This window comes from Macadamia integrifolia, unplaced genomic scaffold (genome assembly GCF_013358625.1).
Source record: "Macadamia integrifolia cultivar HAES 741 unplaced genomic scaffold, SCU_Mint_v3 scaffold_31A, whole genome shotgun sequence".
Classification (NCBI taxonomy): Eukaryota; Viridiplantae; Streptophyta; class Magnoliopsida; order Proteales; family Proteaceae; genus Macadamia; species Macadamia integrifolia.
In genome coordinates this window covers 20,977-42,615 of record NW_024870664.1, presented here as the reverse complement: position 1 = coordinate 42,615, position 21,639 = coordinate 20,977, and the positions used below count along the sequence as shown (strand labels likewise).

Sequence of the window (21,639 nt, the reverse complement as noted above, 5' to 3'; positions counted from 1 at the left end):
TGATACATCAAAAATAAGGAGAAGGAAGAAACAATTAAACACAGGATGATACATCAAAATCCGGGGAGGGGCAGAAACATCAATAAAGATAATACATCCAAGCCAAGGATGGGGAACAAATAAGAGGAAGGTTCTAACTGTTGGTTACAACTGACTTCATCCCCAGATTTCTGGTGGATTTCCCGACATGTTTTGCAGTTGCTTCAGCAGCATACCGAGAAAGACGAGACCCCCCCTTTAATTTCCTCCAAACAACATGCGGAAGCCCCAGTAAAAGAATATTTCTCAAAGTGTCTAGGCTCACAGAATGAATGGGTAAAATTCTATTTCTGATCTCAAGCTTCCCAAATCTGTTCTATAGTATGTAACGAGGATGTCAGTCTTCTTTTATTCTTTCCCACCAAATATGGTGAATGACAACACACAAGGCATGCTTACCAATAATATCACATATTGACTTACCACAAAAATTTTTAAAATCCACCTCCATTCTCTTTGAAAGGGAAGGATGGTTCTTTTATGAGGTCAACACTTGTTGCAGACCCTTTTCTAAACAACAACAACAAACTAAGCCTTATCCCAACTTGATGAGGTCGGCTACATGGATCTAAACATATTAATAATGGGACATGACAGATGAATGAAGAAAAAAGCAATATAAAAAGTGAGAGGTAAAAGATGAGAGTAGAAAAGTAAGAGGAAAGAGAACACAACCCAGAAAGATGGGAATCTCAGCTAATAGGGTCGGCCACATGGATCCGTGCTCTCCAAAAGGCTCTATCCGAGATCATACTTGGTACGAGGCCTAAACCGCGCATGTCATTCCTCACAACTTCTCATATGGTCATTTTAGGCCTGCCCCTAGCTCTTATAGCCCGTTCAATCTGAATCCTATCACTCTTCCTTACTAGGGCATCACTAGGCCTCTGTTGAACATGACCATACCACCTCAAATGGCTTTTTCAGAGCTTGTAATTGATTGGGGCAACTCCCAAATCTACTCTAATACGCGCATTCCTTACTTTATCCTTCCTAGTTTTGCCGCATATCCATCTAACATCCTCATCTCTATCACACACATCTTCTCTATATGACGCTTCTTAATTGCCCAACATTCTGCTCCATACATCATGGCCAGACAGACAACAATCCTATAGAATTTTTCCTTAAGATTTAAAAGGATACGTCGGTCACACAACACTCTGTATGCACCTCTCCACTTTATCCATGCCACTTTAATTCTTTACGACCCAAGATATCTAAAATAGTCTTTTTGCAGAATCTCCCTCTCTTCAATCTTCACCATTTCATAATCCATCATAGAGTGATGGAAGTTACACATCATATATTCAGTTTTCGATCTACTAGTTTTAAAACCTCTTGTTTCTAAGGTTGATCTCCATAGCTCCAGCTTAGTGTTAATCCTTGTTTTAGTCTCATCCACTGGAACGATGTCATCGGCGAAGAGTTGTTAGAATGTTCTTGGTTAACTCATCCATGATAAGAGCAAACAAGGGCTTAAGGCCGATTCCTGATGTAACTCAATCGTAATTGGGAATTCCTTGTCTTGGCCTCTCACAAATTTCACACTAGTCACCACACTGACATACATGTCCTTAATTATATCCACATATGTGCTTGACACCCCCACCCTTAGTTAGGACATGTCGGTTTAAATCTCTAGGGACTATCATATGCTTTTTCAAGGTTAATAAGACTATGTGGAGATCCTTCTTGCAAGCTCTATAACTTTCCATGAGCCTCCTTAGAAGGTAAATAGTCTCTGTCGTGCATCTACCTGGCATAAAACTAAATTGGTTCTCGGTGATATGAGTTTCTTATTAGGCGGGCTTCAATGACCTTCTCCCACAGTTTCATAGTATGACCCATTAATTTTATGCTTCTATAGTTATTGTAGCTCTGAATATCCCCTTTATTTTTGAAGAAGGGGACAATAATGTTTCTACTCCAATCATCTGGCATATTCCTTGTGTTTGGACCCTTTTCTAAACAGATCTAGTAAAAGGACAAAAAAAGAGTAGGTGGTCCATATTTTATTGAGAGTTCCAATAGAGGTAACAATTAGATATGGAAAGATTTCTCCTGAGAAGAAACTCTTGGGTAAGAAGAGATTGAGTCAAAGCATGCCAAGCAGTAAAACTATGTCTAGGGAATATGTGAACTGAACCATTCAATCCCATGCCAAAGGACTTTTTGGGAGTTAGATCTAATCAAATTCCAGGCCGAGGCAGAGGTGAATTTCTTTGAAGAATTTGCCTTTCATAGAATTAGATCTCCATTCTCTCTTGGCCTTAATAATGTAGAACAGAAATTAGACGAGACTTCAATTAGATTATTGGAAGTACTAGGCCCTGGACACCAAATTCAATCTCGAATTTTAGAGAAAACCGGGCCATCCTATCCTATCCCACATCATATATGATTCGATTTCTATATCTGGAAATGAGAAAACTGTGTGGGTGCCAATTATCAAATCACAAATAAGTATGAAATCCATCAACGATGCTTGACCGAATAGTGTCTCTAACAATGTCTCCATACTTAAGAATTTTCCTCTAAGCCCAAGATGCATCAGTTGGGCAAGTGGCAGTCCAAATGGATTCTCATTCTAAATTTAACTGAATAAGATTTAGAACACCACTATAGTCATGCTGAGTGGAAGTTTTTACCCCAAGAGAAGTTCTCCTAAATAAAAGTGATGGAAATAACTACTTCATAGAGGTTCAGCTAGTACATAGTTCGTGATTCTGTGTATCATAGGCTGAGGAATTATTAGTTGTAATTTTATTTGGCATTGAGTTCAAGTATAGTCCTCGTTTTTCTTACAGGTAGGAAGGGGGTGGTTTAGTTTGCTCTTCTTGAGTAGCTTTATATTTTCAGTTCATATATGATTGTTCTTTTAAGTTGTCTATTTTTTACTTTTTCTTTTTCCACTTTCGTAGTTTGAGTTGATTGGGTATATTGTTTCCACTTGCATCTTATATCCATGCTTCAAAACTTCTCTGTTGTGCTTAACTTTTCCATCATTAGACAGGTTTTATAGTTACTTATTAACGAACACGAGAACTCTCAAGTTGATTATGATTTGGGACAGTTGTGGCAACAATATGGGCAGGCTATTGGATTTATCTATTTTGTAATTTGAATTAGGTCTCGGTCCAATCATGTGAAGCCTATAGAAAGGTTTCTTGTAGTGAATTATTCAGATAATGACAATTCTTGCATACATGGTCATTTTGTCTTCAATTTAAATATTTTAATTCTCAAAGGTGTGATGCTTTCAGGGCATGCTTAGATATCTAACAGTTACATAGAAAGCACTTCCCAAATTATGCAATCCCCTAAAACAGTAGAGCTTTTATTGATATATCTATTGATTGCTAATGCACATTGACCAACCTGCATAATTTGATTTCTTTAGCCTATACCACTGATTGAGTAGTCCTAAACCATCCATACAAGAAAAACAACAACAAACTTAGCCATATCCCAACTTAATGGGTCGGCTACATGGATCCATACAAAACAAAATTGAAAAAGTCCAAACAGGAGTGGAGGAGGGAGAGATGGGAAGATGAGAGATGAGAAAAGAAATATGAGAGTTAGAGGGAAGAGGCATAGCACAGAAGTTAGGAAAGTCTCAGCTAAATGGGGTTGGCTACATGGATCCTTGCTCTCCAAAGGGTTATATCCAAGGTCATAGTGGGGACAAGACCAAGTCTATGCATGTCTATTCATTATTTCAAAAACCCCAATCTTCTATATTCTCCAATTTCATCAACCCAAACCCCAAGTTTTATAGAGGTTGTGTATATAATCTAACAGAGAAGAGACCTTTATCCTCAAGATCAAGCAATTATTCAAGTCTATGACTATCAATATTTTTTTTGACAAGTTATGACTATCAATATTGAAAGTTCTGACCCAGCTTGCATGACTTTATTTATTTTAAGTATATTATCATTTTTCTGCCTTCCCATTGTTGGTTTGGTTGCCTTTCCTTGCATCATCTCTCCCTTTTCTTGTAATAAATATCTTCCTTTTGGGTATATTTCAAAACAAAAATACTTGCAAATTAACTGTTTTCTTTTCACCACAAGAATGCCCAACTAGTCAACTTAATAATCTGCATTCTGTGTGTGTGTTTGTTTGTGTTTCCGTTTCTATATCCTATACCACTAATTGAGTAGGCTTAAACCAAACCATCTATTTGATATTTTCAAAATATCTTGACTCTCTTCTCTTATATCTTCATCAATATTCTTAAATTTCCCAAAACCCTAAACCTTATTCTCAAAATCAAGAACCTTAATCTTCATTTTGGAAACCCTAACCTCCAAAATTATTATAGCTGAAACTTGTCCTCGATCTGTTGTGCATATATTATTAGGGAGGCTTGGACCTTTATTCTAGGTCAGGCTTGGTTCATCATCTCGGTCGAAACTACCGAGATATCTTGGTTTCGACAGTACTGAGACGAAATCTTATGTCGATATTGAATCATACCAAGTTTCGACCAAATTTTCCCAGCTCCAACCAGTTTTGACCAGCCCATGACACGTCGAGTTTTTCCTAGAAAATACCATGTTTTGACCATTTTGACCCATATCACGGTTTCCAGTATGGTCGAATTTGGCCTCAAGATTGAGATATCGACCTCGAGGTCAGGCAATGTCCTAGTCTATGACTATTCAAATCTGTAGGTGTTTCTCAGTCCAGTTCGTAGTATGGTTGTTCTGATCTTTTGATTTTAAGTTTGTTTTTGTATTAATGCTTTTCCCTGCTTGGTTTTGTTTCCTGTCCTTGCAGCATATCTGTCTTTTCTTCTAGGCTCCTAAATTTTCTTGCCGTTTGGAGGCCCTGGCATTGATAGAAGACTCTGATTTTGAAATTGCCTCCGACTGATTGTGATTTTCTGTCACCACCACAAAACAAATCTCACCGCGACGGCGAGAAAACTGGTCTTCCCCCCCACTTGACAATCTAGTAGTTTGCTTCCTTCTCTCTCTCTCTCTTGCTCACATTGCCAGGTGCTGTAACCCATAGTTTGGCTGTGGCTTTGGCCTTCCACCACAGCCATACTCGTCACTACTGCCGGGGGCTGCGGTTGGTTCTTTGCCATGAGGCTTGATGCTGTATGTGTGCTGAGGCCTGGTCTTGGAGGCATGCCATAGTCAAAAGTGAAGAGAGTGCGGGGGGGGGGATATGCAGTGTTGGGGGAGAGAGAGAGAAGGGTCCTGATCAGTTCGAGAGGAGTTTCTCTCATAGGGTACGCACTGAGACACCAATCCAAGAAGGCTTCTTTCATCAGGGTTCTCTGCAGAGCCTTCACCAAGACCTTAACTTGTGATAATTTGGCGACATTTCCATTGTCGCTCTAGGAGTTAGAAGGGTTTCCTTCTTCAAGGAATCTTATTGGGTTGCTGGGTCCAACAAGAATGATGAGAACCCTGTTCCTCCACCTTTACCTCCAGGTCCGCCACCACCAAGGCCTGCTGCTGGATCTCAGCCTTCTGGGCCGCCTCCTCCATATCCACCACTGCCACCGTAGACAAAACACCAACCTCCCCAACAAGCCTGTCTCTCTCTCTCTTGGATAGCTGACATTTTTTTCCTGTTTATCTATTTATTTATTTTTTCTTTTATTTTCTGTCCTAATCAAACAACCAGAAAAAAAGGTTTTTTTCCTTCTCATTTCTTTTCTTCTCCAGATACTCTTTTCTTTTCTATCCATTTCTTGATAAACAAACGCAGCCTAATCATTTTTATTCTCATTGTTAATTGAAAAATACGTACCTATACACTTTATTAGCTGTTATGTTGTTTCCAAAAAAATAAAATAAAATAAACTGTCATGGTTTTCACTTTTGTGAATGCCCATTTAATTAACTTAATAATAAGTACTTACCATGTTTGTTTGTTTTTTTGGTGAATAACCATGTTTGTTTTTGTGTTCGGCAATTGGCACTCTGAGTCTCAATCTTCTGTACATTGTCTGTTTGCTTTCCTATGTCTGGATTTTGAACTGTTACGACTTTAGATGACTGGATGGTTAACAATTGTTGCCCCCAACCAGCACCACCCACCAAAGAAAAAACCTCTGGTTGATATGAAACTGAACTGGCTGGAGCAGTACACATTAGTCACCAATACTTGATCCTACATATGAGTACCAACGTTCATAAACATATAAACTTGAAGTCTTATGAAATCTTACATTGTAACATCACTTATTGACAGTGGAAAGGAGACTGAGTTCCATATCGAACCTGAATTGACCCTTGAGTTAATGATGGCGGCTAATTATCTCCACACTTGAGAGCCTGTCTCACCCCCTTCAACTCTTGGGCACAAGTCTTGCTGAATAATGTAAGGAGAAATTATTTTTGGCTCCTGTCTTTTATTTATTATTATTTTATTCCGGGGGAGGGGTGGGTTGATGTTGAAATATCTGTGTTTGGATATAGTATTATTGCGCGCAGTCATGTTGATTTATTTACTGTTATTAGTTCTGCATTCTATTTTATCAGGAAGACTTGCAAGATGATTGTGTTACAGGGGCTTAAAGCCTTCAAGGTGCTGGCATTTACCTCACATTTTTTATACATCAGAAGTAGATTGTCTTCTTAATCAGGTGCTTGCTGCCAGTGGAGGCTGAAGGGGACTGATGGTTGAACTGAATGCAGTTATTACTTAGTCTGTTGTGCTTGTAACTTCACAGGCTTGTTATACTGCAAAAAGTGTAAAGTAATGTGTGTGGGTCTCTGTCTTATCCCCAGTTCTATCACTGTACTCAAATGTTTTTCTGATGTACAGTGTTGCAGGGGTCCTTGCTTGGTTTCAGTTTATATGCAACTAAGCTTAGGCCCTACTGTTTCACTGGAGTAGGACTTAGTACTTGGCAGAATGTGACCTAAAATTGTAGATTTATACATAGGACGTGGATATTTAAGTAGTTGTGCATTGTTGTAATTTTTTTTTATTCAACATGCAAAAGATCCAATATTTTATTATTTATTGTCCATGCCATGTTCGGGGTTCGAGAGATACCTTCTCAACATTATCCTTGATGAATACATGGGATTCAACATGAAGTTGGAGTTGTATCTTGTAGTTGTTCCGGTGATGGGGAGTGAGAAAAGGGGACGGCGGTGCCGGTCTCCCATTGATAGTCAGTGAGATGGAGATGGAGATGGAGAGGAGAGAGAAGAGGATAACATGTCCAATTGAAAGTAATGGCTGAAAAAGGTGGGAAGTTTTACCTGCCAACAGCTCTTCTAACTTGATCTGGACTTATGTTTGAGAGGAATTTGGGGGAAAATCTTACAATTTTAAATTGAATAATAGAGTGTTTCGGGTTTATATCAATGCTAATTGATATCTACCCAACCTGCAATTGACATCGTCCTGAGGGGGATCATTGATTTTTCCCACTGTTGCCTCAATACTATCACCGAAGTTATTTGTTCGCATCTCTCTCCCTATTGATGAGTATCTCCCTATTGATGAATATTGTGAAGAGCCCTTCTTGGCTACTCAATATTAGGCTTCCAGTTTTAGAATGACTATATTACAATGTAGAATTTCATATAACATGTATCTTGGGAGTTTTGGGAAATATGGAGAAGAATCCTTCGTCAGTGATGCTTTTCTCTGTGATAAATAATCTCCAAAAGCTTGGATATGTGCTTAAGATGTATGCAGTAGGTGATGGTCAAGCATATTCATTGTGGGAGCAAATAGGAGGCGGAGTCACCATTTTGCATCCTGAGAGAACAGGTCATGTTGATTGGTCAATTTTTGAAGGTATAATTGTGGACTCCCTTTAGGCAAAAGAATCCATTTCAAGGTACGGACTTAATTGATATGTCATATTTCAAGGTATGATCCTTACTTGGAATCTTCATGTAGCCAATCTCATTAAGTTGGGATGAGGTTTTGCATGTTGTGTTGTTGTATGTATGTATCTCCTTGTATTTCGATCTCTCCAAAATTGTACAATCGATTATGGTTCCATGTACTCACGCGTATATATCTCCATTCTCTACGATTGTAGAGACACAAAAATAGAATCACAATTGCTCGTTCTAGCATGGTATCAGACCCTTCGGCTCATGCACTCCTCCTCTCCACCCTCTCCTCTAAACCCTAGTCTCTTTCTCTATCTCTCTTCTCAATCAATACCTCACCCTCCTCCTCCCTTTCCCTCATTTGTCTCTTTGCCATTATGTAGGTTGACACACCTTCAATCGAATCTTCTAATACCGCCATGGCCACACATCCCTCCACCACACATCCCACCACTTTATCTCCTTGAAACTGTCTTCTAAAATAATTCTCTTTTGGAAAGCTCTGTTGAATCCCTTTCTCAGGGGACAAAATATCTATGACTATGACTATATCACTGGATTGATTCCATGTCATAGTAATGTTGTTGCTGCTCTCCAATGGCAAGAATAGGATGCAACCATTATGAGTCTCCAGATTGCTTCTCTCTCTTCAAAGAAAGCCCTTCCTCTCATCGTTGATAAGGAAACAAGCAAAGAGATATGAGACTCCATCACTGGTGTTTATTGTCCCTTCATTTGAGTCTTCAGGAACTTGGTCAAACTTGAAACATCTCCCAGTTTATGCAATGTGTGAAGACAATTGCTGACGAACTTGTTGCCGCTGGTATGCCGATGCCTTCTGATTTCAATCTTCATATTCTTCATGCCCTTGTCTAGATCTGAAGGACATCGTCCTAACCTAGCTTGGCGCTCTAAATTGTTGCCATATTCTGAACTTAATGGTATACTCTCTGAGTTATGAATTTATGCAACAAATTATCTCTCAGACAAATCCTCATCAATGGATTATCCCCACTGCTAGCTACTTGTGACCCCTCTCCTGCTGCTTGTTCCCCTACATTTGGCCATAGGGGTGAGGCCGCGATGGATGTGATCGTGGGGGTCGCTTCATGGTACAAGGTACACACCAATTGTGCCCTATGCTATTATCGTTGGCCTACTGGTCCCCTTTTCCCCAGCACCATCGCACTTTTTCTTGGGCCTTTAAGCATTGCCTCCCCCGGAGGGGATTCTGATATTCTCCAACGTCCATGGATGGCTGATTGTAAACTTGTCCTCACTCCAATGGCAAGTACTCAAAAGGCATCGGGTACAGGGGGTGTTCCCTCTTAGGCCCGACTCGAGACAGATCCATCCTTGGGGATCTTCAATGTGTTACTCTTACCCACTCAGACTTATCATTTGCTATCAATCGGGCTTTCTGATACATGCATGTCTGCACAGAGGATGATTAGTTACTTTTGAAGTGCATCCTCCAATATCTCAAACACAAGCATGGTCATGGACTACTCATTGAGTACTCCAAATGCTAGCCTTCATGCCTTTCAGACGTTGATTGAGTATGCAGAAGCCTTGATCAGCGCTCTACTGGTGGCTACGCAATTTTTATTTTTGGCCCCAACCTCATTTCCTAGACATCTTACAAATAGAAGACAATTGTGCGCTTTTCCATTGAATCCGAATATAGGGCACTGGCTGATGCTTTAGCTGGCTGGTTAGAATCATTATTCATGAGCAGGGACTTCCTTTCGTGACCCTCACATTCTTTGGTGTGATAATATTGGCTCCACCTACATGTCTGTTAATCCAATGTTTTATGATTGAACCAAGCACGTTGAGATCGATTTTCACTTTATTCGTGAACGAATTCCCAAGTGCCAACTATCTGTTCATTTCATTTCTACTATTGACTAAATAGTCGATGTTCTCACAACTGTTGTCCACCGCGAGATTTCAATGTATGTGAGACAAATTGAAGGTTCATTGCTTAGACCCTCCAACCTGATGGGGTGATATATTAGGTTTCCAGTTTTAAAATATTTTTTTGGTAACATTCCACTTGTAGAATAACTCTATATTGCATGTAGAATTTCATCACATGTATCTCCTTATATTTGAAATATCCAACATTGTACAGTCGGCTAGGGTTCCATGTACTCATGCATATATGTCTCCATTCTTTACAGTTTAGAGACACAATAATACAATCGCAATTGCTTGTTCTAGCAATCCCCTATAATCACTTCCCTACACCCATCCATGGGTTATCTAGATGGTTAGGGGTAAATTGGGGATTATATGGATAGGCGCATGGTCTCAGGTGCAATTTTCCATTTGTGCATCTGCGATTTAAGTGGAGATCGTGGTGGTGGGTTGTTGCGCTAGTCTCCCTGAGGATTAGTTGAGGTGCACGTAAGCTAGCCTGGACACATTGGTTAACAAGGAAAAAAAAAAAAAACCTCCCCTACAATCATTCCCACAGTTTCTCTCTTAATCTGTCTCTCACCTCCAAATCTTATCATTCTCCAATTCTATTACCGTATGAACTATAGTTAGGGGTGTCAATTGGCCAGTTTGGACTGGTTTTAGTGTGAGAATGAGTGAGCCCTAAACATGATCCAATAAGGGACACCGGCTTCGGTTCGGTATTGGTTTGGTTTTGTTTTTTTTTTTTTTTTTTTATCGCTCTGCTATTGATTTTGTTTCGGTTTCTTGTTGAGGACCACTTGCATAAACCAGAGCCCAGATCTCAATTATGTGCACTTACGCTATTATTCTCGTCATTAGCACTAGATGGAGTAACCACAACAATGGAGAGCTTCCTTGTGTTGGAATGATGGAAATGGATCGCACCTCCATGATTGCTTTGTCACAAAGTTTACTTTGTTATTCTTCAAGATGGGGGAAAGCATTAGAAACAGGGATAACATGGGAGGAAACTAGGGATTGGCATCAACAAGCTGTTATAGTCCAGGATGACATGGATGTTATCTTTAAGATGTTATTACAAACCAAAGAAATAAAATTTGAAATTCTAGAAGTCATATGGGCATGTACCATGGAAATACCTTGTGTGTAGTTTGAGAAAAATTATGACTGAGTATAGTTTACTAACAGTTTTAAAACTTGGAGTTTGTTTTTAGTGAAAAAAAAAAATCTCAGTTGGGAAATAATATGAAGCAATTAAGATAGGTTGATATCGGTTTAATTTGATTCGGTCTGGCGTCAAGTTATTTCGGGTTTTCGTTTTTGGTTTGGTTTGGTTCGGTTTGATTCGAAGCTGCACTACCTCAGACCAAAACATGATTCGGTAGACCATATCGATTTTGGTTTGGTTAGATCCCAATTTTGACCCCTAGCTGCAATCAATGCTCTCTCCCCTCATTTTGTTTTATCTATTTGTTATGGGAAATATATGCAGTCATCCAGAAACAGCTAGATAGACAATACACAAACACCATGACTTGATAGGATGGATGACCTTCTGAGCCTCAGATTCCCGCTACATCAATCCACCGAATGGGTAGGAAGCCCCCAGGGGTGAATCAATGCTTACGAGCCACAACCCTTGGCGAGTAGCTACTAGCCTGATGATCGGATCACTCGATTCAGGCCGATTGGTCAGCAAGCCTAATATTAAGAGCTCGAGGAAACCAATCAAGCTTGGCATGTGAGCCACAAGATACATATCAGTTATAAGGGAGTACCAAAAGGATCACAAATCCTTTCCTTATGGGGTATCTAGATCAAATCCCCAAGACCTTGGCAAATATGTGAAACCCCCATACATGCGACAATCTCTATATTCATTTTCCTGTTACAACTCTAGCTGTGCCAAGACTCTTACTAAAAAGGGGAAACTACTACATCAAGACTCCTCACCAATAGCTACCATCCTCAACTATAAAAACCTAGGTAAACCTTTTCTAAAGGATCGATCTTTTCCATTCTAACTGGAATTATCTGTTTGCATAGAAGTTTGACTTAAGCATCAGAATGTTCCCAGCCGGATCAACCTGACGCTCACTAGCTTGTGTTTGTTCCACTTTGCAGAACCCATAAAAGGCTTAAAAAGATTTTAAATGGCAACACATTGGTGTTGTCCATGGGAACGTTGTATATAAGCCACCATAGACCATGGTTCTGAACAATGGATGTCCCTTGCATCTTTTCCCTGCCAGGTAGGGGGAACCGAAAGCACTACTTTTGGATGTTGCCTCACCATTGATATGCAAAATTAAGGTAGAAGGCGTCTAAGATGAATCTCATTTACAATAGGGCTAGCTGTGGAAGATCTGGTACAACTATTGCTATTCTAGGAAGACGCAGACCGAATCGTGCAAATTGGATCCCGGTTGGACCCGGCCAAGTTTCAAGAGATACTTTGTTTCCTCAGGGAAAACTTGGACATCTTTGCTTGGTCGGCATAGGACATGCTCGGCATCCCCCGGGGCGTCGCCAAGGACATACTTCATGTTGACCAAACATGAAAACTAGTACAACAAAGGCGAAGAAACTTCGCTCCTGAGTGACAAAAGATTATTAATGAAGAAGTGGAGAAATTGAAAGCTTCACGCCTCGTCAGAGAGATGCAATTCCCCACATGGGTCGCTAATGTTTTGATGGTCCCAAATTAGAATGGCAAGTGGAGGATCTGCATCGATTACACTGACCTCAATAAAGCTTGTCCTAAGGACTGCTATCCACTCCCTTGCATCGATCAGCTCATCGATGAGATGACGATGCGCCACGAGATGCTGACATTTATGGTGCCTTTTCGGGATACAATTAGATCAAGATGAAGGGAGCCGACGAGGAAAAGATGGAGTTCCTGACCAAACGAGGAAGTTACTATTATTGAGTAATGACATTCAGCCTAAACAATACCGAGGCTACCTACCACAAAATGGTGAATACTATGTTCTTAGAACGAATAGGAAGAAACATGGAGGTGCACTTGGATGATATGCTTGTTAAAAACACAGAGGCCAACCAACATGTAAATGACCTAAAGGAAGCATTTGAAGTACTATGATGAAATCATATGAAGTTAAACCCCACAAAGTGTACGTTTGGGGTTACCTCAAGAAAGTCTGGGGTACATAGTTTCAAAGAGAGGGATAGGGGCGAATCCAAGTAAAATCCAGGCTAGATAAGACATGATCTCACCAAAAACGGTCCATGAGGTCCAGAAACTGGCCGATCAAGTAGAAGCCCTCAGTCGATTCAACTCTCAATTGGGCGATAAGTGTTTACCTTTCTTCAAAACGTTGAAGAACTTGCAGTCCCTGAAGGATTTCCTTTGGATGTCAGAGTGATAGGATGCCTTTGAGGCCTTGAAGACATACCTCATATCACCACCACTTCTGGTGTGGCCAGAGTCTGGCGATCGACTGCGCATCTACCTAGTGGTCTTAGCGGTGGCCGTTAGTGCGACCCTCGTAAAGTAGCAGGGTGGGTAACAACGACCCATCTACTATGTCAGCCATATACTTATGGATGCAGAGATGAGATACCTTGGGTTGGAGAAAATGGCCTTCTCCTTCGTCATCGTCATAAAAATTGAGACCTTACTTTAGGCCAACCAGGTCGTGTTCACCGACCAACCTCGGGAGAAGATATTACATAAGCCTAACTTGTCAGGACGACTCGTCAGCTGGTCGATCGAACTAAATGAACATGATATTGACTATCAACCTCGCACGACTATAAAGAGTCAAGCCTTGGCAGTCTTTATAGTGGAGTGTACCTTAGGCGATGATGGAAGGGAGAGCCAAAATGAGCGAACAACGCGAGTCTAGACATTGTATGTGGACGGCTCTAATAGTGAAATAGGAAGTGGAGCGGGCCTTAACATGACCAGCCCTAAAGGGTTCAAAATCCAGTATGCCCTACGATTCACCTTTGCGGCCACCAACAATATGCAGAGTATGAAGCTCTGACAATCAGACTTAGCTTGGCTCGACTGCGTATGTAGAGGAGCTCCTGGTACACAATGACTCTCAGCTCGAGGTAAACCAGGTGAAAGGAGATTACGTGGAAAAGGAGGCAAGGATGGCCAACTACCTAAAAGTGGTGAAGGGCTTAACCACTTGGTTCGCTAAGTTTGAAATCTAGCAAGTGCCTAGGGCAAAGAATGCATCCACAGATGTCCTACTACAACTAGCAACAATAGAGTATGAAAATATAGGATGAATGATTTACATCGAAATATTGAAGAAACCAACCCACGAAGTAGAAGAACTGTATTGTATACTCCAGGAGCCAAGTTGGATGAATCCGATCATGAGGTACTTGAAGGACGATTCTTGACTAGAAGATTGCGTCGAAAAGCAAAAAGTTAAAAATCGAGCGGCTAAGTATAGCCTAGGGAAGAAGCAGAGCTGTACAAAAGGACAATCTCTGACAGAGTCCTAAGGTGCCTCAACCCGCAAAAGCAAACCGTGCACTAGCATAGGTACATGAAGGAATCTATGAGAGCCACCTCAGTGGGCGAGTCTTAGCCTACAAGGTCCTAAGGTAAGGATTCTACTAGCCTAATATGCAAAAGGCGTGATGACGTAAGTTTAAAAGTGCTGATCTTGCCAAATCTATGCCCCGATAACACATCGATTGGTCGTCTATTTATCCTCTATCATCAACCCGATATCATTTGTAATGTGAGGAATGGATATCCAAGGGTAATTTGTACCCAGATCGGGGAAGGTGAAGTTCCTCATAGTGACCATCTACTACTTCATGAAGTGGATCAAAACCCACCCGCTTACACGTGTCATAGAAGAAAACATGAAAAAATTTATCTAGGATGACATAATCTACCGGTTTGGTATCCCAAAGATCCTCTTGACCGACAATGGGAGGCAGTTCGATAATCTAGAATTTAAGGACTTTTACAAGGATTCTCACATAGAGTTTTGCAACACGTTTGTTGGACACCCCAAGTCGAATGGCCAAGCCGAGGTATCCAATTAAACCATACTGGATGGACTAAAGAAGAGGCTCAAACTAAAACAAAAAAATGGGCAATCGAGCTTAGCGTGTTGTGGGCATATCAAACCATAGTGCAAACCCCGACATGAAAAATGCTATTTAAGTTGGCATACAGAACAGAAGCCCTCGCCCCAATCAAGGTCTTGGTAGGGTCTCACAGATCCCTTACCTTCGATGAGGACACAATGAGCAAGGATTATGTGCCAACTTGGAATTCCTAGACGAAGTCCGCAAAGCAACTGGTATGAAAAATAAAGTGTACAAGAGGAGAATCGAGTGGCTTTACAACTCAAAGATCAAATAGCGAGTGTTCCAACTCAGTAATCTAGTCCTCCGGAGGAGAGAAATCTCTGACCCACGTAACACTGGAAAGTTGAGTGCAAACTGGGAAGGACCATATGTGGTCTCTAAATTCATACATCTAGGAACGTACCACTTGTAGACCTTGGAGGGTGAAGCAGCCCCAAGGGCTTGGAACTTGGACATGAAGAATTACTATCAGTAAGCCATCATGGGTAAATTGAGTGAATCGTCAAACTATTCAATAGTGCTAGTTGTTAATCTTTCTTTTACATCCAATTGTTAGTCCCTTTTTTTTATTATATATTTTGAAGCAAACACTGGTGTGTTCCATGCTTTTCGTGAAGACTAGGGCTGACTCCTATAGGTTGTCCCATCAACACTCTAAGGACCAAACTCTGAGTTGGTGAAACAAGATCCAATCGTTAATCAGCAAAGCCTGAACAAGGGGCGGATCGACACAATAAAAAAAAAAAAAGAAAGATCAATTTTGAATTGGCACACAAGCCCGAACTATGTTGTTTGGAAAAAACTCACGCCCAACTAGGGGTTAGACACCCTTAGTTTGCAACAAAAAAGCTTGATCTCTATTGATCAATAAATCGAGCATAACGCACTGAAGTTAAACAAATTTCATTAAAAAAGAAGGCTATATTACAAGATGTGGCCAAAAGAGGCTATATTTAAAAAAAAAAGTGATAAAGGGAGAGATGCCAGGTCAGTTTCCGCTTGATTCAAAACTGTTGCCTCCACTCGACAATTCCACTTTCAAGTCCACCCTTTCGGTGGTTTCTCGGCCCGCCTCTGTTATTGACTAGGATGCTTTTTGAGCATTCTCTTCTACTCTGATCAACTCCTTTATCCGACAACGAACAAGATCAATGCTTTGAAGTCAAATAATGGTTGTGTGGCAAGAAAAAAAGCCCAACAGTCACAAGCCCCATAAATGTAGGTGTCGACGTGGTAAGACACGACGCGACGTACCCTTCAAAATCCTTCAAAGCCTTGTACTTTTCAACCGTGCATGCTTAGGCATCGGATAACGCTTTAAGAGACAATCGGTGCACCTCTTCCAATTGGGCCAATTTTTGTTCGGCCTTTTCCTTCGAAGATCATTTACGCTAAGAAGCTCCCTCCTTGCCAAACTAAGCCCAAACAAAACCCAGGTCGGCCTCGTGGATCATAAGCGAGTCCTAGAGAGCCTTTCTCTCCCCTTCTTAGTTGGCCTTGTTAACCTCTTGGGCTTCAAGAGCTGAGGCAACCTTGGCCTCCAAGACAATCACATTCTCTTGGACTTCCTCAGCTTCTACTCTCATCTGAGCCAGTTGCTCAATAAGGGCGGCCATCTCCTGGTCCTTGGCTGTAGAGGAGGCTTGCAATAAGCCCACCTACTCTATCAGTCTATCTGCCTAGAAATCATTGTCATTAGAAACTGTTCTAGGTCTTTTTTGGGTCTTGTAAAGAGGAACACACATAAGAGAGTGAGCGTTGGACTGATCCAGCGGGGGACATTTTGATGCCTAAGACTTATATGCAAACAACTAGTTTATGTTAGAATGGAAAAATATCGATCCTTTAGAAAGGGATTTACCTGAGTTTTATAATTGAGGATGGCTGTTATTGATGATGAGTCTTGCTATAGTAGTTTCCTATGGTTAGTAGGAGTCTTAGCATAGCTAGAGTTGTAATAGGAAAGTGAATATAGAGATTGTTGCGAGTATGGGAGTTTCACGTATTTGCCAAGATCCTAGGGATTCTTTCTAGATACCCCATAAGGAAAGGATTTATGATCCTTTCGGTAGTTCCTTAGAACTAATCTGTATCTTGTGGCTCATGTGCTAAGCTTGATTGGTTTCCTCGAGAACTCTTAACATTGGGCTTACTGACCAATTGGCTTGAACCTAATGAAAATATCATCAAGCCAATAGCCAATTGCCAAGGCTTGTGGCTTGTAAGCATTGATTCACTCCTTGGGGCTTCCTACCCATTCAGTGGGTTGATGTAGTAGGGTTTTGAGGCTTGGAAGGCCATCCTATTAAGTCGTGGTGGTCCTGTAATGTCTATCCACCTGTTTTCAAATGGTTGCAAATATTTCCTATAACAGTAAGGCCCCTACTCCTACCAATCTATTGGTAGTTGGTGGGAGTATTTCATGACCTTTAGCCTTTTTTATGGGAATCCTCCCTCCCTTTTTCTTTAATGAACCACGGTCTTCCTGGGGGCATGCATATGTGATAATGTTGTTTACAACTGTCGAGGCACCTCCCTTATCGGTTGGAAAATCAGGGGGTGCCACCTCAACATCACCTTTTCTTGTCATGATGTCGGAGGGATGGAACTACCCATCGGTTGGTTCGTGGGGCACTCTTTCCCACGGGGCACCTCAACATCACCTTTTCTCTCACCTTACTTTGTAGGCGCTCATATATTGGGCCTTTTCCTATTCATCTTCTTCATATTGTTTCCTTCATTTCTCTTGTGAGTTCTTCCTCACGTTTCCTTCGTTTCTCCTGTGAGTTCTTCTATTGTGCAGCCTTGTTTAGTTCATCGCTGGTTTCTGTCTCCTTCTTTGAGATATTTCCGTCCCCATTGTAGTTTCGGTATTTGCTAAGCATTGTTTTCTTGCCAGTAAGCCCTCTAACTTTCCTTTGTATTTTACTATATCTTTCCCCAGGAACTTGGATGTGAAGATCGTCGTAATCTCTGCCACAAATAGGACTACATTCGCGTCCTCCGTTTTTGTGTCAGATTTTTCCCCAGAAAGGGTTGCTCCTTAAGTGGCTCTGGCTAGGTTATCGTTCTTCCCTTAGGGCCCGGCCCTACTTTGACTGTACCTGATGCCCAGAGAGGCATTAGACTAGTCTTCATCCCCACAGGAATTGGGTACAAGCCTTAAACTATGTCTATCGTTTGTCAATAGAGGACCTGCTCCATATTAGGTCAAGGTTCCATATTCCTAATTCCATCGTCCTCCGAGTGCCCGCCGTTAACAAGTTCTTTGCGTGCCCTCTGAGGGTGAAGTCTGCTTGTTCTAGGAAGCCCTTATAGTAGGGCTTTGCTTCCCAGTCCATTCTCTAATGACCAGAGTATTTCAGTTTTACGGTATTTGCCCTTCCCAACTTTTATTGAACAAGTGGAGAAGTCTAATAGCATTCTGTGCCCTAGTTCACGAGATGGACCGAGTGACATCACTCAATCTCTTTTTGTCTATTTTTCACCTCAACTCTCAAGGCAGTCGTCGAGGCTGGTACACTCTAAGTCAACGTGGTAAGACTAAGCTCGTGGAGGGAAATCCTTCATCTATCAAGTGATGGAAGAACAAGTTCTTTTTTGCCTTTGGGATCGAAGGTTTATCGATCGGCAATATATGGGGTGAACTAGATATTGCCAATGTAAATGGTCACCTAACCTTGTCAGAGGTAGATGATGAGACCTCCAACATGCTAAAGGACTCGGGCCGCTAGATAGACACAAACCTGCTGAGGAACGAAGACTTTCTTTCTCGGCATGGTCTATCCCCCGGTGACTTGTTATATTTAGACAAGCTCTTTCTTTTCCTTTCTTTATTTATGTCAGTCTGACCTCCACTCTTCATTTGTAGTGCCGCTCGGTCGGGACAATATCTAGGTAGCCTTTGCCTCCCATGCTGCTTTGAACCGAAGTCGGGCCCTCAACAGGACGAGGAGATCAAGGTAGTCGACCATCCTCGCCCTGGAAAGAGGAGGATATTGGTGCTGACTGCTGAGTTAGAAGCACAACGCAGTGCCCAGATGACAGTGGAGACTAAGTCGCTTCCTTCCCAGAGGGAGTTAGAGATGGGTTCGACGACAAGTCCGTTGGCACCAGGAGGGTGAGGAGCTTGGGCTGTGGAGGGCTAGGTGATAGAGGGAGTTGTTTGGACCAGTAGTCTTTCCCTATCGAACGGCTTAGACCATGAGGAAGACCTGCTTTATGAAGGCCCTGGGGTATGGGCCTTATTTCCTGGTGTTCCCTCTAGGCTAGTCCCCTCTAGGTCTCCCAACCACCATTCCCTGAGGCATTGGCCTTCTCCAAGAGAAGTGGAGGCTGTAGAAGCTTGTGGAGATTGTGTGGCCATGTACGATCAAAGTCAATTGCGGATAGTCTCTCGAGACAATTGCACGGTTTTTGGTGAGAACTTTTTAGTTGGCTATTGGTCCTATGCCTGCTGCTTCTCCTGGGATCGCCCAATCCTCAAGGAGATGTTGATGGAGGAGCTCGATCACAAGGGTTGAGCAACTCTTGCCCGAGTGAGTTTCTGACTAGGTTTTTTGAGTCTGTTTCTCACTTTTTGTGTTTTGATTTTTTATATTTTTGTAAGCCACGTCTTATGCTTCGAAGGCTTATAACCTAGCGGATAGACTGACAGAGCATGTGGGCTGGTTGCAAGCCTCCTCTATAGCCAAGGACCGAGAGATTGTTGCCCTTACCGAGTAGCTGGCTCGGATGAGAGTAAAGGTCGAGAAGGCCCGAGAGAATGCAGCCATCTTGGAGGCTAGGGTTGCTTCAGCTCTTGAAGCTTAGGAGGTTAACAAGGCCACCTGGGAAGGGGAGATAAAGGCTCTCCAGGACTCGCTAGTGATCTATGAGGCCAACCTGGGTTCTGTTTGGGCTCAACTTGACAAGGAGAGAGCCTCTTCTCAGGGTGAACGGAAATTGGCCCAATTGGAAGAGGAGCTCTAGTTGTGTCGTGAAGCGTTGTCCGGCGCCGAGGCCCATGTGGCTGAAAAGTACAAGACTTCGAAGGATTTTGAAGGGTACGTCGTGTCTTACCACGTCGACGCCTACATTTATGGGGCTCGTGATTGTTGGGACTTCATCCTTGCCACACAGCTATTATTTGACTTCAAAGCCTGCGATCCTGTGCATTGTCGGATGAAGGAGGAGATCAGAGCGGAGGAGAATGCTCGAAAAGCCTCCCAGCCAGCAATGGAACCGGGCCGATAAACCACCGAAGGGGTGGACTTGACCATGGAGTTGTCGAGCGGCAGCAACACTGCTAACTCTGATTTATCACCTAAAAATATATCTTTGTCGTCACCAACAGCGTTGATGCGATTACCATTGTCTTGGCTGGCTTTAGGCATCATGGTTATCTCTGGTGGGAGTCCCACCAGATGTTAAACTCCTGTTCCCCATGGTGGGAGTCCCACCTCTCTCGTTCTCTCTCCCCCATCTACCTCCTCTTTTAACGTAAACATTTGTTGTAAGATCCAAATTAATACCAACAGTATTACCAACAGCAACTTGGGATAACTGAGAGCTATCATTGCACACACACATACACATATACACAGAGAGAGAGAGAGAGAGAGAGAGAGAGAGAGAGACAGAGATGAGCAACTTGTGCATATTATAGTTATAGATGGTTAGTTGAATTTACATGGAGTTATTGAATATTATGAGATAATGGTTGGTGATTTTCCTCTTTGTCACCCACTAATACTACTTAATGGCTTTTCGTTCTTTCGAAGATCCTCAAATAAGATTAAGATTTCCTCTTTTTTCGATAGGGTGTCTTTATTCAACGAAAAGCCACATGCGATTTGCTGGCAATTCTCTGCTACTCACCAAGGGACAAGGGTGTTAATTCATTTATCTTTTAAGTTTATTCTGTAAAGGCTGAAAGCATCCAGCGGATAGAGCCTCTCTCTGATATCTTGCTCCCAGCTAGTTCTTAGAACAGGTCTGGAATTGAAAGAGAAATGGGCCCGGTTTGTTTAAATAAAGCATTTTAAAAATTTTGAAGAAAAAAATAATGAAAAAGGTTTTTCTCCACCCACTACCTTTTCAGGCGTATTTGAAGTCCCCGATCAAGAGATTCCTCTTCACCGTGACTTAAGAACAATTCGGTCCATAAATAATTTAACTCCGTCCATAAATAATTTAGCAGAGGTTTCCCATGATGTCAGTGTGGGACATTATACAAATAGGTATGTGGAAGACAGTTTGGTATACAGGGGGCAATTTGGTGCTGTGAGAGAGAGAGAGGTCTACCAGTCAGAATGTAAGAGTGCATGGTAAAGAATCCCCATACTAGCATTGTGGATATATATATCCCAATAATTTATAACTATCAAAATGTTATAATACTGGTTGGGTTGGGGCGAATATGTTTGCTCTAGTGGGAAATTGTTACTCTGCAATATACATCTGTAGCAATTGCTTTCTCACTGTTGATGACACACTGAGCTTCCAAGTTATAATAACTTCATAATGGTATTGGTAACAATTATGGCAATACAATAGATTATAATTAACAATAGAATAGGGATATCCATTTACTAGAGTGATCGAGGTGCTCAGTGAGGATAAAAATGCTGAGTGAGGATGAAAATCACTTAGTAGGAGTATTAGTGGTTGACATAGAGGAAACCCACTTACAGAGTGTTCCATTATTTGCAACTCTCTTATGATCTACTTCTATAAATACCCTAACCATGGCATTCACATCACATCC

The 21,639-nt window shown here is 41.7% G+C and overlaps 1 long non-coding RNA gene across 1 annotated transcript; it reads left to right on the top strand.

The window, feature by feature from the left end:
• The first annotated feature begins 294 nt into the window (after positions 1–294).
• LOC122071625 lies at positions 295–7,034 on the top strand. The gene is made up of 3 exons (XR_006138227.1): positions 295–315; positions 6,262–6,390; positions 6,552–7,034. It is a non-coding gene; the product is annotated as an uncharacterized LOC122071625 (long non-coding RNA).
• The last annotated feature ends 14,605 nt before the right edge of the window (positions 7,035–21,639 follow it).